This window comes from Pyrgilauda ruficollis, unplaced genomic scaffold, assembly GCF_017590135.1.
Source record: "Pyrgilauda ruficollis isolate IOZ18807 unplaced genomic scaffold, ASM1759013v1 scaffold109, whole genome shotgun sequence".
Lineage (NCBI taxonomy): Eukaryota > Metazoa > Chordata > Aves > Passeriformes > Passeridae > Pyrgilauda > Pyrgilauda ruficollis.
The window spans coordinates 1,028,331-1,040,519 of NW_024509099.1; positions in this window are offsets into that span (position 1 = coordinate 1,028,331).

Sequence of the window (12,189 nt, forward strand, 5' to 3'; positions counted from 1 at the left end):
GAAAATATAGTTTTCATACTTCAAATGTGTTTGTCACTAATTTGGAGATAGAATATAGGTAGCCTCTAAACATACACCGTGATTGTTTTCAAGGCAGTGTAGTCATCACAGGAGAAAAAGCCTTTGGTATAATTTTTGTAGATTTTTGTAGATTTGGTTTATTTTTTGTAGATTTTGTAGAAAAAATGTGTCTTTCCTGTAAGACAACCCAGCTCCTACTACCAATGCAGTGTATTTGCCAAAGATACAGCCAAATGGCTACTTCTTACAATTAGTGATTTTGCATCCCAGGTGCCTCTTCTGGCTTTTGACAAAGTTTTGTTACAGGGCTCTTGGTTACCTCTTAAAGCTGTAGTGCATAGACACCTGACTGTTTTTCTTACATGCCTCAGACTTCCCAACTAAAAATCAGGAAAATATCTTAGGATTTTGTACAAATTTTTCATTATGGGATCTACATACTGTTACCTTTATGGGAACAAGAAGGAAAGCAAGAGACTTGAAAATCTGAAATATTCCCTGCAACTACGGAATCGGGTAAACATGTAAACTTCATCATCAGAGAGCAGCTCTCTTTTGATTAATAAAAATCTTATATGGAAGTCCTAAAACAAAGAAATATGGTCTTCAGCATGTCCAGACCATTTGTGAAGAGAGAATCCCTCTTCTGTAAAGGCTATATCTCAAGAGTACCTCTTTCTGACTGCATTACCATATTTCAGCTGACTAGAACATGATTTATCCCAGAAACCTTTGATGGCCATCTCAGTCCCTTTAATGGCACTAGTCCCTCTCCACCAAACTCATTTGTCCCTAGGCCATGATGGGAATTCTTATGTAACCTTCATAACCAGTGTATTTGCTTCTTGGCCTCATGAGCAGCTGTGACACATCTGCTCTGTGTGTGACTGGTGAGCAGCAGCATCAGACACAGGACACTGCCTGGGGAGGCACCAGTTGGCACAGAAGGGTGCACTGAAAGGAGGGGACAGATGCTCTGCTGTGAAGAGCTTTCCTGTGCTCAGCAGTGGTGGTGACATCCCACAGGGCATAGTTCCCAAACTCCACTGGAGGAACTGATCCTGCACAGCAGAGGCCTTGACGTAGAGTGAGTTCCCAAAGGAGCTCCAGCTCTGCAAGGGATTTGGCTCCAGAGATGCCTGGGGCTTCTGGCTGACAACGGGACAAGGTGAACTGGGCGCCTTGCCTGCCTGCTCTTGTGACTAAGCAAAGTGTCTGCAGGAGGAGGTCACCAGACTGTGCAGCATCAGAGATAATGAGAAATAGTTTGGTGTAAGGTCATGTGAAAAGAGAGTGTCTTTTCACTAAGATCATCATCTGATCAAAAACCTTTTCAATACACTGACAATTCTTTACTCAATAATGAGTAAAAGGGGAAACTAAAAACAAAAGCCCACAGAGACACAAACCTGGCCACAGAAAGGGTCAATAGAGACAGTGCCAAGGACCAGCCTGGTGTTATGGTGCACCAGTTTACTTGTTCTCTTGCACTGGGTGATTGGGAATTTGCACAGAATAGTTTTATATTGCACTGTATATCTTATGTTATATCATGTGGTTTGTTACCCCTTTTCCCCCATCACATGGTCTTTCCCTCACCTATCCCGGTACCACCTGGTGGTCTCTTCCCTGGGTTACCCCTCCCCTCGCCACTCCTCACTGGTATCCCATTGGCTGTGGACCTCTCCCTCTGCCCCCATCCCGGGGGGTATAAAAGCTCCCTGCCACCAGGGAACGCTCTCTTTTTCCTCCCATGGGTTTGTCTACCTGATGTGTGTCTTGGAATAAAGGACAACGTTTCCCACGTGGAGGAGAGCGCTTCTCAACATTTTAGCTTTGTCTATGAAGTATCGTGTGGGCAAGGGTCTATAGCTAGCCAGAGAGGACCCCAACTGCCCAGGAAACACGATTCTTCAGCCTGGGACAGAACCTTGTCTGTCTTGGCACACTGGGATGCTCCTCGGTAGCCAGGAACGAGGAGACCCTGTGCCAGGAGCTGATGGAGGTGATGGTCACGTTTAATATCCCATAACACCTGGATCATCTCCATCTCCAGCTTCAAGAACCTAACAGTAATGAAGAGGGGGCAGGTAGACTCTGTGCTAAGCAGGTGTGAAAATGGAGCCTCCCATAAAGACAGAGGCTGGAAGCTGGTTACTTCTGGCACTCAGAGGATGGCTCCTGCTCCACTTTTAGATTTCCAACTTTCTGACATGCAAGTGCCATCATTTACATGACATCACCCAACCAGAGAGTCATCAGGATATCAGAGAAAAACTGTAACATTGTTATCAGCAGGGACCCTTTGCTGTAGCAACACTATCATGTCAAATACAGATATAACTGGAAAATCTGAAAGGGGAAAGATAACTCTACTAGTGCTAAGAAAAAATGAAACATTTTTTCAAACTGAAAAAAAAAACTTAATGAGAAAGTGTATTCTAATTTAACTTTACATTCAGTGTGGGTTCAGAGTGTATGAGGCATGTAAGTCATTAATTTCTTAGCATGGGGAGACATTCCCTTATTAAGTGAGTGACAATAACACTAAGCTTGCTCAGGTCCTGGATTCTGCACAGTTCCATCAGTTAAAGAAGAACTTGCCAAACAATTTGATGTGAATTCCAAAAGGATTATTTCTTTGTCTGCAATCATCTTTATCTGTCAAAATAAGCAATACTTCCAAATATATGCAGTCAGTTTTATAGGCCAGATCTAAAAATCATCAAGATATACAAACAATCTTTGTTTAAATCACTGAGGTCCTCAAGGATTCACTAATTACTTTGTCCATGTGTAATTTAAAGTTTTTGTCTGTGTACTGACTTAAGCTGCAAGGTTTTTTTTTTGTTGGGTAACATCTTCTGCACATCAAGGATACTTCTAATTTTATCTGATCACACTATTACTAATGTGCTTCGACTGAAATTACACCAGCAGCTATGTTTACTAAAATAAAGTATATTTTCTTTTGTTTTCTTGTTCTTGTTTCCTATACGCTGAATACTTTTTGCTATAAAAAGATGTGGCCAAGTTAGGAAGAAAATACTGCTGAATAAATCTTTATATTTCCTCTGTATCTCCCAAAAATTCAATGAATGTGTTCTGATTCTCATAGTGATAGGCAAGCATTCTGGCAGCCAGCAGAAGGGTGAAAATTAAAGTATAATAATGCTAAATACAAATCTTGCAGAGGACAATTCCCTAGAGTTTCATGCATTTTTTTGCATTAATTTTTCTCTCAGAGTTTTAAATTATAATAAAACAGTGTGGCAACACACTGAAAATCACTGCACTAAGCATAACAGAAATTCAGATGAGAAAAACACTCCTGAAATGAAGTGTAAATGTAAGCATTGCAAAATATTACTTCAAAGTGTCTGTAAACTTTTCCTAAAAAAATAAAAAAAAAAATAAAGGAAAACTGCATTAATTAAATTACATCATGGGCACAGGCCTGATAACTGTTGAAAGCCAAAAAAAATACCCCCCAAGGATAATTAAAAAAAATACAACAGCAATTTTGTTTCACTAAGGGAAAAGCTGTAGAAGGACATTCTACATTTGGATAAGGATGCTCCCATGTTATTTGTATTTCTTGAAGTGAATAGTGTTTGTTTTAGCAGCAAAAATGCAGTTTGATTCCCATCAACACCATGATTACTAAAATATAGATACCTAGCATTTGAAACTTCACAGAACATGCCTGTGAGGAAAGAGTGAATGGAAGGGGGTTTTTTAACTAAAATGCAAACCTAGCTGCTGGTTAGGAATGCCATGGCTGGACGACAGCTCGTGTCCACCTAAGTGCAGCTGCTTGTGGCCATGTCCGGCTGCACTGCAAGGAGGTCACGAATCTGCTGGAGCTGTGCAAGCAGGGTCCTGCTGTGGGTGGGCGTCAGGGCTGCTGTGACAGGGCAGCTACAGTCCTGGAAGCTGGGAGAAGCTGCTCTAACACCAGAGGCATTGCTCCACGACATGATCAACGCTGTCTGCCTGACAGTCTGGGAGCGGTGTGAGAAGAGATCTACCATCAGCAACCCGTGTAATTACCTATTACACTGTGTAATTACCTGTAATTGCCTATTACTTAGAAAATGCTGCATGCAAGAAGTATTATTAAAACTTTTCTACAGCAGAATATCCCTGTTCTTGCCAGTGTTTCTAGTGTAGAAAGCTTTTCCTTAATGTACTACATGCTGATCGGGACATTAGACTCATTCTGACATAAATTTTTGGTCATAATTTCAATCTCTCAGAACAGACAAATCAGAAACAAAACACAAACTGAATGCTCAAAGCATGAAACCCAAACACACATTATTCTAAAAATAAATTTTGGAAGAAATATTTTTTTACACCACTTGGTCAACAAAATGCTCAAATCTCCCTTATAGTCCTGATAGGAAAGATTCTAGACAAAAACCCATGATCAGCCATGACAATCAATACCTAGTGCATTCTGGATAATGTGTAAGTGTTCTCAGTCTGATTTTCAAATTTCATAGTCCCATAATGTAGAGGATTCTAAATAAGTGATATATTATAAATGCTAAAGCAAACTTTAAAACAAATTAAAAAAGGAAAACACTATTTTTGTAAGGACACCCAAAGACCACCAGGTGTCTCTGTAATAAAAGGAATGTATATAAAAAAATACACAGAAAAAAAAAAGTGTTTAAAAAGAAAAGTTTTAAAAGGAATTCAATCTCAACATATACACACATGCAAACCCAAGCAAAAAACAACCCCAAAACAAAAAAATAAACAAAACAACCCGCAACCAAAAAAAACCCTCTAGTGATCAGTTCAAACTGTTTTAAAAACTAGGGTTATATGGAAAGGTGAAGTGTTAATTCAAGACCAGGCAAACCCTACTGCCAGTGTCAGCAGTATCAATGCCTCCAAAATTATGCTTTTGATTTAGATTGTACTTTATGATATGCCTTGCAAAAACTGAAAAGAATCTTATGCAAAGCACGTAAAAAAATCCCCAAAGTGTACCAGATCATGTGTAATTATCTGTTCTTCTAATTAGACATAAATTTATCTCACTACAAGTTTATCACTGCTTTGAATTGAATTATGATTTATGACAAATGTGTCACTGGTTAGCTCATTTTATGGCACAGACTTAGGTACTGAAAAAGTTAGAGTGGTACAAACCCATTATCACAGATAAAGTCATTATGGGAAGATACTACACATCAGTATAGCTTATTCTTGTACCGAAAAAAAAATTACTGATATCAACACTTATAGCAGCATAAATTTGCATATTTATATCAAAATAATAAATACAGACTGATGCAATTACTAATAACATTTTTTGTGACAGTATGGGTATTAAACATGAAGAGAAACACTTTTGTAGGCGGCCTGTAGTTATAAAATTGCATGAAAATGTAACAACACAAAAGAAGTATTTGCTCAAAAATGTGCACTTACCACTTTCAAATTAAAGTACATATCCTCTTTTCCCCTTTGTTGCTGCAGTCTGATACATGTGAAAGGCTATTTGAGTAATATTTATTTACATTATTGTTCTGATTAACATGTCTTTCACAGCAGCTCTTAATTGTGAGCATTGTAATCTTAACCATTTGATACCAGGTAAGTACCCAGGAGGTGAATACTCTAAAAGTACAAAACACTTCCACCTAATTAAGGAGAAAAAAAGTATTTTTCTATAATTTCAGAATATATTTTAATTTAGAAATTTGTAAATTAATTATTGGATTATTATTAAAATTCAAACATATTTTTCTATACTTTCATATAACATATTAAAGATTTCATATAACAACAAAAAACTCATGAATAGCTGGAAAATTATTGTATAAAAGCTTTGTGCAAATTTTCAGAAATAGCATTTTGTAAACTTCATTTTGATGTTTACACATTTAATTTAATAGCTAATATATTTAGCAAATAATAAACAATGAAGAAAAAAATATAGAGCAAAATGCACATAAACCAAATATTAAAATACAACCAAAAAATACTAGCATCATTGAGAGATATTGCTGGATGCAATATTAGAAGCTGTGTAACTTCCTTGGTTTGCCTTCTTCATTAGACTGCATCTCAGCTTCCTGGCTTTTCATGACTTCTCTTCCTCTCTCTCTATCATAAGTTCTTGGCGTGGGCTGTGTTACCAACTAACCAGCAAATCTAGCTCTGAAACTTTGTATATATCAGAACACTCTTACATCTTCCTCTATGCCTCTTTTTCCTGTTCATGCTCTCCTTTTGCTTTCTCTCCTCTTTCTCCCTCATCTTGGCCACTCTAGGCCTGGATGGGGGTTCCAGAGGCATGTGTGGAGCATTGCCTTCAGTGTGCCAGGGATTGGTGGCCACTGCCAGGCTGGGATAAGGCCCAGGGACATGGGGTGCGTGGGGCAGGGCATTGCCTCACCAGAGCAAGGTCACACTTCCCCTTCCCTTCACACACATGCATCCAAAATATTTCCAGACAGCAATCTCCTCCATTCTCTCATAGTTGCATGCCCAACTGTATCAATGTATTTATGAGTCCTTATTCAATAGGGCACCAACTGTTCCTGTTTAATCACAGGAAAGCTGCCATTTCTGTGCATGAGATTCTGGTTTTTGATAATTACTCTTTTTGACATGAGCACAAGTTCCTCTATCATCACTGTTGCTTGCAAAAGTGCCATTTCAGTACCCTTTTCCTTGCACCTATTGCCCATACACAGTCGGATCCATATGCAATCATTTTGTGTGTGTGTGTGTAAAGAAACATCACTACTGTGCCGTAAGAAATCCAGAGAACTTTCCCTATTTTATAAAATACAACCCTGATGGTGTTGAAGCACAGACTTGGCAGAAGCTGCACAGACATTTTAGGAAGGCAATCCATTTCAGTCTCTTGTGCCACGTGCTGGCAAGAGCCACAAATTACAAGAACAGGGACGCTGTCAGCTTGTAGTTGAAATATGGAGCTCAGGTCCTCAGGGTGGTGGAAAAATCCTGACAGCAGAGGCACAGGAGGACGTGCTGACACACTGATAAGCTGTGCAGTGCACCTGGTGTCCAGAGAGCTCACATCTGACACAGCTGATGCATTCCAGTCTCTCTACTGTGCTCTGCAGCACACTGGCAGTATGTAGCTCCTCATATGAAACAGTACAAAAGTATATTTTTCTGAGGCCTGTGCATACTTCAGCTGATCCCTTTCAGGACTACAATCATGTCTGTATGGTGTTCTTTGCTCTAGTGCTGCAAGTGGTCACAGCTTCCTCTCTTGGGCTGTACAGGCCTTTACCTACTCTTCAAGTTTCCCTTTGAGGCTATCTATGCATTGCTTCCAAACAGGATTTATCACAAGCTGAAGGAGGCCACCTCTTTTCAAAATCTGTATAGTATATAGCATCTGTATGTCAGCATCTGAAACAGATAAATAAACAGTGTATTATATTATTAGCAAGTGCTTGATATGATAGGACTTGGTCCAGAACATACTGAAATTGGAATTTTTCCCTAGCATTGAAAGAAAACAGTTGTGCAGGTTAAAAAAAAAAAAAAAAAAAAAAAAAAGAAAAAAAATCAAAATGAAGTCAAACACCTACTCAGTGTCTGTGACATGCTGTGCCACCAAATTATTTCCTAACTGATCAGCAACTTCCCAAATCAATGTGAAAAAGACAGAGATTGAAACCTTCTCTCCACTCTTCAAGCTGTTAGCAAGTAAGGAAGACAGCCTTCTACTTTGCAGTCTCCTTACCTGAAGGACAGAGTCACAGGAATTCACTAGAGAAAACCCTGACATTTCTTTCCTCTGCCTTCTTCTTAAAATAATTTTTTGGCAAAAGCATAGGGTCATGAGTGATTACAATGGGATATGTACCAAGCACTGTGAGCGAGGAGAGAGGGTCCATTGCATCAAGTTTTCAAGGGTTATAAGAAAATTATTTTCAAAAATCCTCATACAAGTCCCTGACATGTCTCCCGTACATGTGACAGAGTGGACTGAGCTTTGAGTTGCACCAAAAGACACAATGCAGTGTTTCAGGATGTAAGAAGCAGCAATGCTAGAAGTGTATTAGGCTCCTATGTAAATTAAAGGATATGCAGGAGCTGAGAGGTAACAGTAGTTCTCATACAGTGAAGGGACAACCTACAGTTTCTTTGAGAAGAAATTATGTGCAGATAATTCTTCCCTACATTACATTCCCCCTTCCCACATACACACACACTTCTACATAATCTGAACACCCACAGCCCTTTTGGTCCTCAGTTAGATGTCACTATCTAGGATTAACATCTGTGCATCCTCCTCTCCTGCACTGGGCTTCAACACAGCTTTCATCCTCCCTGCAGGCTGGGAGATCACAGCCAGAGTGTTTCTCCTCCTTTACTTTCACGATCTCTCAGCTTGCACAAAAAAATCTGGTGGCAAAAAAAAACGAGAAGAAAGAGCAAAATCGTCAGCGATTCACTTTGTTCTTCACCTTGTCATTATACCCATGCCTTCCTTCCTATCTATCTTCTGTTTCTTACCCCCTATCTGTTGATAGGCTCTTGAGTAGTTAACTCAGAGACAGTGCTGAAGGTTAGGGTCGCTCCTGGGGTTACCCACAATAACGCAGTTCTCTGTTCTATAGCCCATATGTGCCTTACGCTCCTCCCTCCCCTCTGCCTGTATCACAACAGGATATCATTTCAGCAAAACTCTGTCAGTCAGCAGGAACAGGGGAACAAAACACCTTGCCCTGCCTTGCCTTGTCTTGCCAGCAGATTGGAGAGGATGAGCTGTGGCTGTTCCTTCCCAGGCTCCTGGAGGCCTGAGCTAGAGCAGCCACAGGGGACAATGCAGAGTCAGCACAGGTGTGCCCAGGGTGGAGGCTTCATTACTCACCTCTGCCACAGGGCTTGTTTTTGCCCTCAACTCCTGAGCGCTGTAAAAACTCCTGAACACTGCCTGGCAATGCAAGGGAAATAGCTCTGGGCCAGGAGAGGGGCTTGGGCCTGCTAATGCCTTCCCTTCCAGAACCATGGAGGGCCTGGCTAGAGAACGAGGACATAGGAAGGGGCAGTGAGGTGCCCTGGCCTTGGGGGAGCTGCGGCCATGCTGTGCTGTGGGGACAGCTCGGTTAGGGCCTCCAGGGCTGCCATGGGACAGGCAGGGTGTGAGCCTGGTGAGTCACAGGCAGAGCTGCCATCTCTGGCTGCTGGGGTCCCAAACGCAGCAACCATGCAGGATTGATGGGGGATGTGAGGGCTGGTGCCATGGTACAGGTCATAGAATCATCTCAGTTGGAAGGGATGCAGAAGGATCATCGAGTCTGACTCCTTCAGTGAACTGATGAAAAAAACTAGTTGAGTTATTGGAAGATCAAAAATAAGGAAATCTGTAATGTGAATTTTAGTAATTTTGTGAGTTCTCTTAACATTCTTTGCTGTCTTCATCTCTTTATCATCAGTGTTACTACTATTTACCATCAAAAATGCTAGAATTAAGACTCGTTGGTTCTTTCAGTGCTAGTAAGTGCTCAGCCTACTGGCTGTTATGTATGACAGAGTTAGGACTGCAGACATTATTAATTTATATAATAGTTACACTAAGTCCTCAGTCATGTGTGGGATTGTTAGACTTATCCTATTTTAGGTTCTCTACAGTCAAGCACCTCAGCTTTTGCTCTTTTAATTCTGAGGGACAGCATAGAAAATGAATGCACAAATTTTCTGGCCAAATAGAAACAGCAGGTTTTCCCAAGGCAAAGGAGGAAATGAATGTGCCCAAGATGACAAAAAAATGGGTGCATGCACACAAGCTTGGATCAGACTCCTAGGACTAACAGGCTTAATTCACTGCAAAAAGTACACACAAGTCCTGAAGTTGCCCTGAAGTTGCTCCTGACTTGCCCTAGCAAGATGGTGGCTGGGAGCATAGTGACACTAACAAATAATTTACTAGATTTAGCCACTGGCTGCTTTCATGGTTCTCTGGAATGAAGGAAGACATCAGAAGCAAGTTATAAAATAACTTTTGGGCTACAAAGATGATTAAAGGCCTGGAGCAGTTCTCCTGTGGAGACAGGCTGAGGGAGTTGCAGTTGTTCAGCATACAGAAGGCTCCAGTGGGACCTTACAGCACCTTCCAGTACTTGAAGGGGACCTACAAGAGAGCTGGAAAGACTTTTTACAGGGGCAGGTAATGGCAGGACAAGGTGAGGTGGCTTTAAACTGAAAGAGGGCAGGTTTAGATTAGATATTGGGAAGAAATTCTTTACTGTGGCAGTGGTGAGACAATGCAACAGGCTGCCCAGAGAGATTGTGCAGGCTCCATCCCTGGCAATGTTCAAGGCCAGGTTGGATAGGGCTTGGATGGGGCAACCAAGTCTAATGAAAGGTGGTGCATGCTCCATCCATGGCAATGTTCAAGGCCAGGTTGGATGGGGCAACCAAGTCTAATGAAAGCTGTCCCTGCCCAGAGCAGGGGGGTTGGAACTAGATGATGTTGAAGATCCCTTCCAACCCAAACCATTCTGTGATTCTGTAACTGTTCTGGTGAGTCATACCAAGCTCACAGGCCATAAGTTTAGCACTGTTAGTACAGGGACAGAGGTAGTGTCAAGATATGCTTCCCTCAAGCTTCATTTTAAAAGTCACCCTTTTTATTGCATTGCCTTTGGTTTTCCTTGCCATTCCCCCAGGAAAGTCTCCTTGAATATTGTGTCATGGATACATTATTCCCTGTAAAATAATAAAGATGTGCACAAAGAATTTAAATTTTCTAATTATTTTATTTATAAAATTGTGTATTGAAATCAACCTTGACATTCCACTTACAATGTTAATGAAAGTTAGAAAGGAAATTATTTGAAAGATATTAATTCTCTTAAAGCAAAATACATTCCAGTAAAACTAAGTCCACTTTCTATAACTGAGACAGAGTCACATATAAATCCTTTTACCATGCCCTTCATACAGAGCAAGAAGAGTGCACAACCTGCATGAACAGAGTGAAAATCCTGCAATAGTAAAATTCCTCTGCAAATCCCCCTTCAAGGCAAGGCCACAAGACAAAGCCTGGCTCTTGTCTTTGTTGAAACTCCCCACTATGAAGTTCAAAAAAATGGGGCAGTAGGGTAAATCATCCTACTACATTAAATCATCCTACCCAAAATGGATTGGAAGGAGTCTTTGAACCTTTGTATGTTCAATTTCCAATCTTTCATTGTTTGCTAATTTCCCTGTAATTTCCACTTTTCCTTGCAGTAGCTCCCAGGATCTCAACAGTATTGTCTGAGCTTTTTTCCTTTTTACCCTTCACTGTGTTTTTTTCTTTTCATATCTCCTGTTCAGTTCATATACCAAATCATCCCTTTTCTACACTAAATTCTCCACTGAATGTAATAATCTATTAATAGTAATACATTAATCCTGTATGTTCTTCAAACGAAATGTCCATAGTAGAAATAATAAAACCACAAAAACCCCTTGACATTTCTCTGGATGCCATCTATCATAATTCAGCTTATTTGGTTCACATGCTACATGTTTTTCCCGTGATCCTTTCACTTGGCTGCAGTGCAAGAACAATCTTTTAAATGGATTTTACACAGTAAAGCTTCAGCAAGAACTGCATAAATATAGCAAAGAGTTGTCTATGTGAGCATAAATTTAGTTAGAAGTAAAGATACAGCAACTCATTCAATTTCAAGATAAAATAGCTCAAGAATAGTGTACAGGCTGTTTTTTTTTGCAGGAGACACATTAGAAGTAAAGGTACAGCAACTCATTCAGTTTCAAGATAAAACAGCTCAAGAATAGTGTACAGGCTGTTTTTTTGCAGGAGACACATTGGCTCACCAAATGCAAAAGTTAGAACAATCATATTCCATTACCTGCAAAAAGAATATAAGCTGGCAAATAGGACCTAGAGAGTATACAAAGCGCTTCATTCAGATCTCTACAAAACTATATAAAATGTTTATGTCCCTTTAAAGGTTTTTTAGAGCCAGTCATGAACTGTCTGAGTAAGAGAACAGGATTACACTAATTTAACAGTTACTTGGCTATGCTCATTTTCTCCCATATGGATTTTCTACTAACGCATTGATGGAGTAAATAGTTTTCATTGTCTCAGTCTAGACAGCAGTTAGATTAGGATCAAAAAGATGCCATCTCTCATTTGGTCAT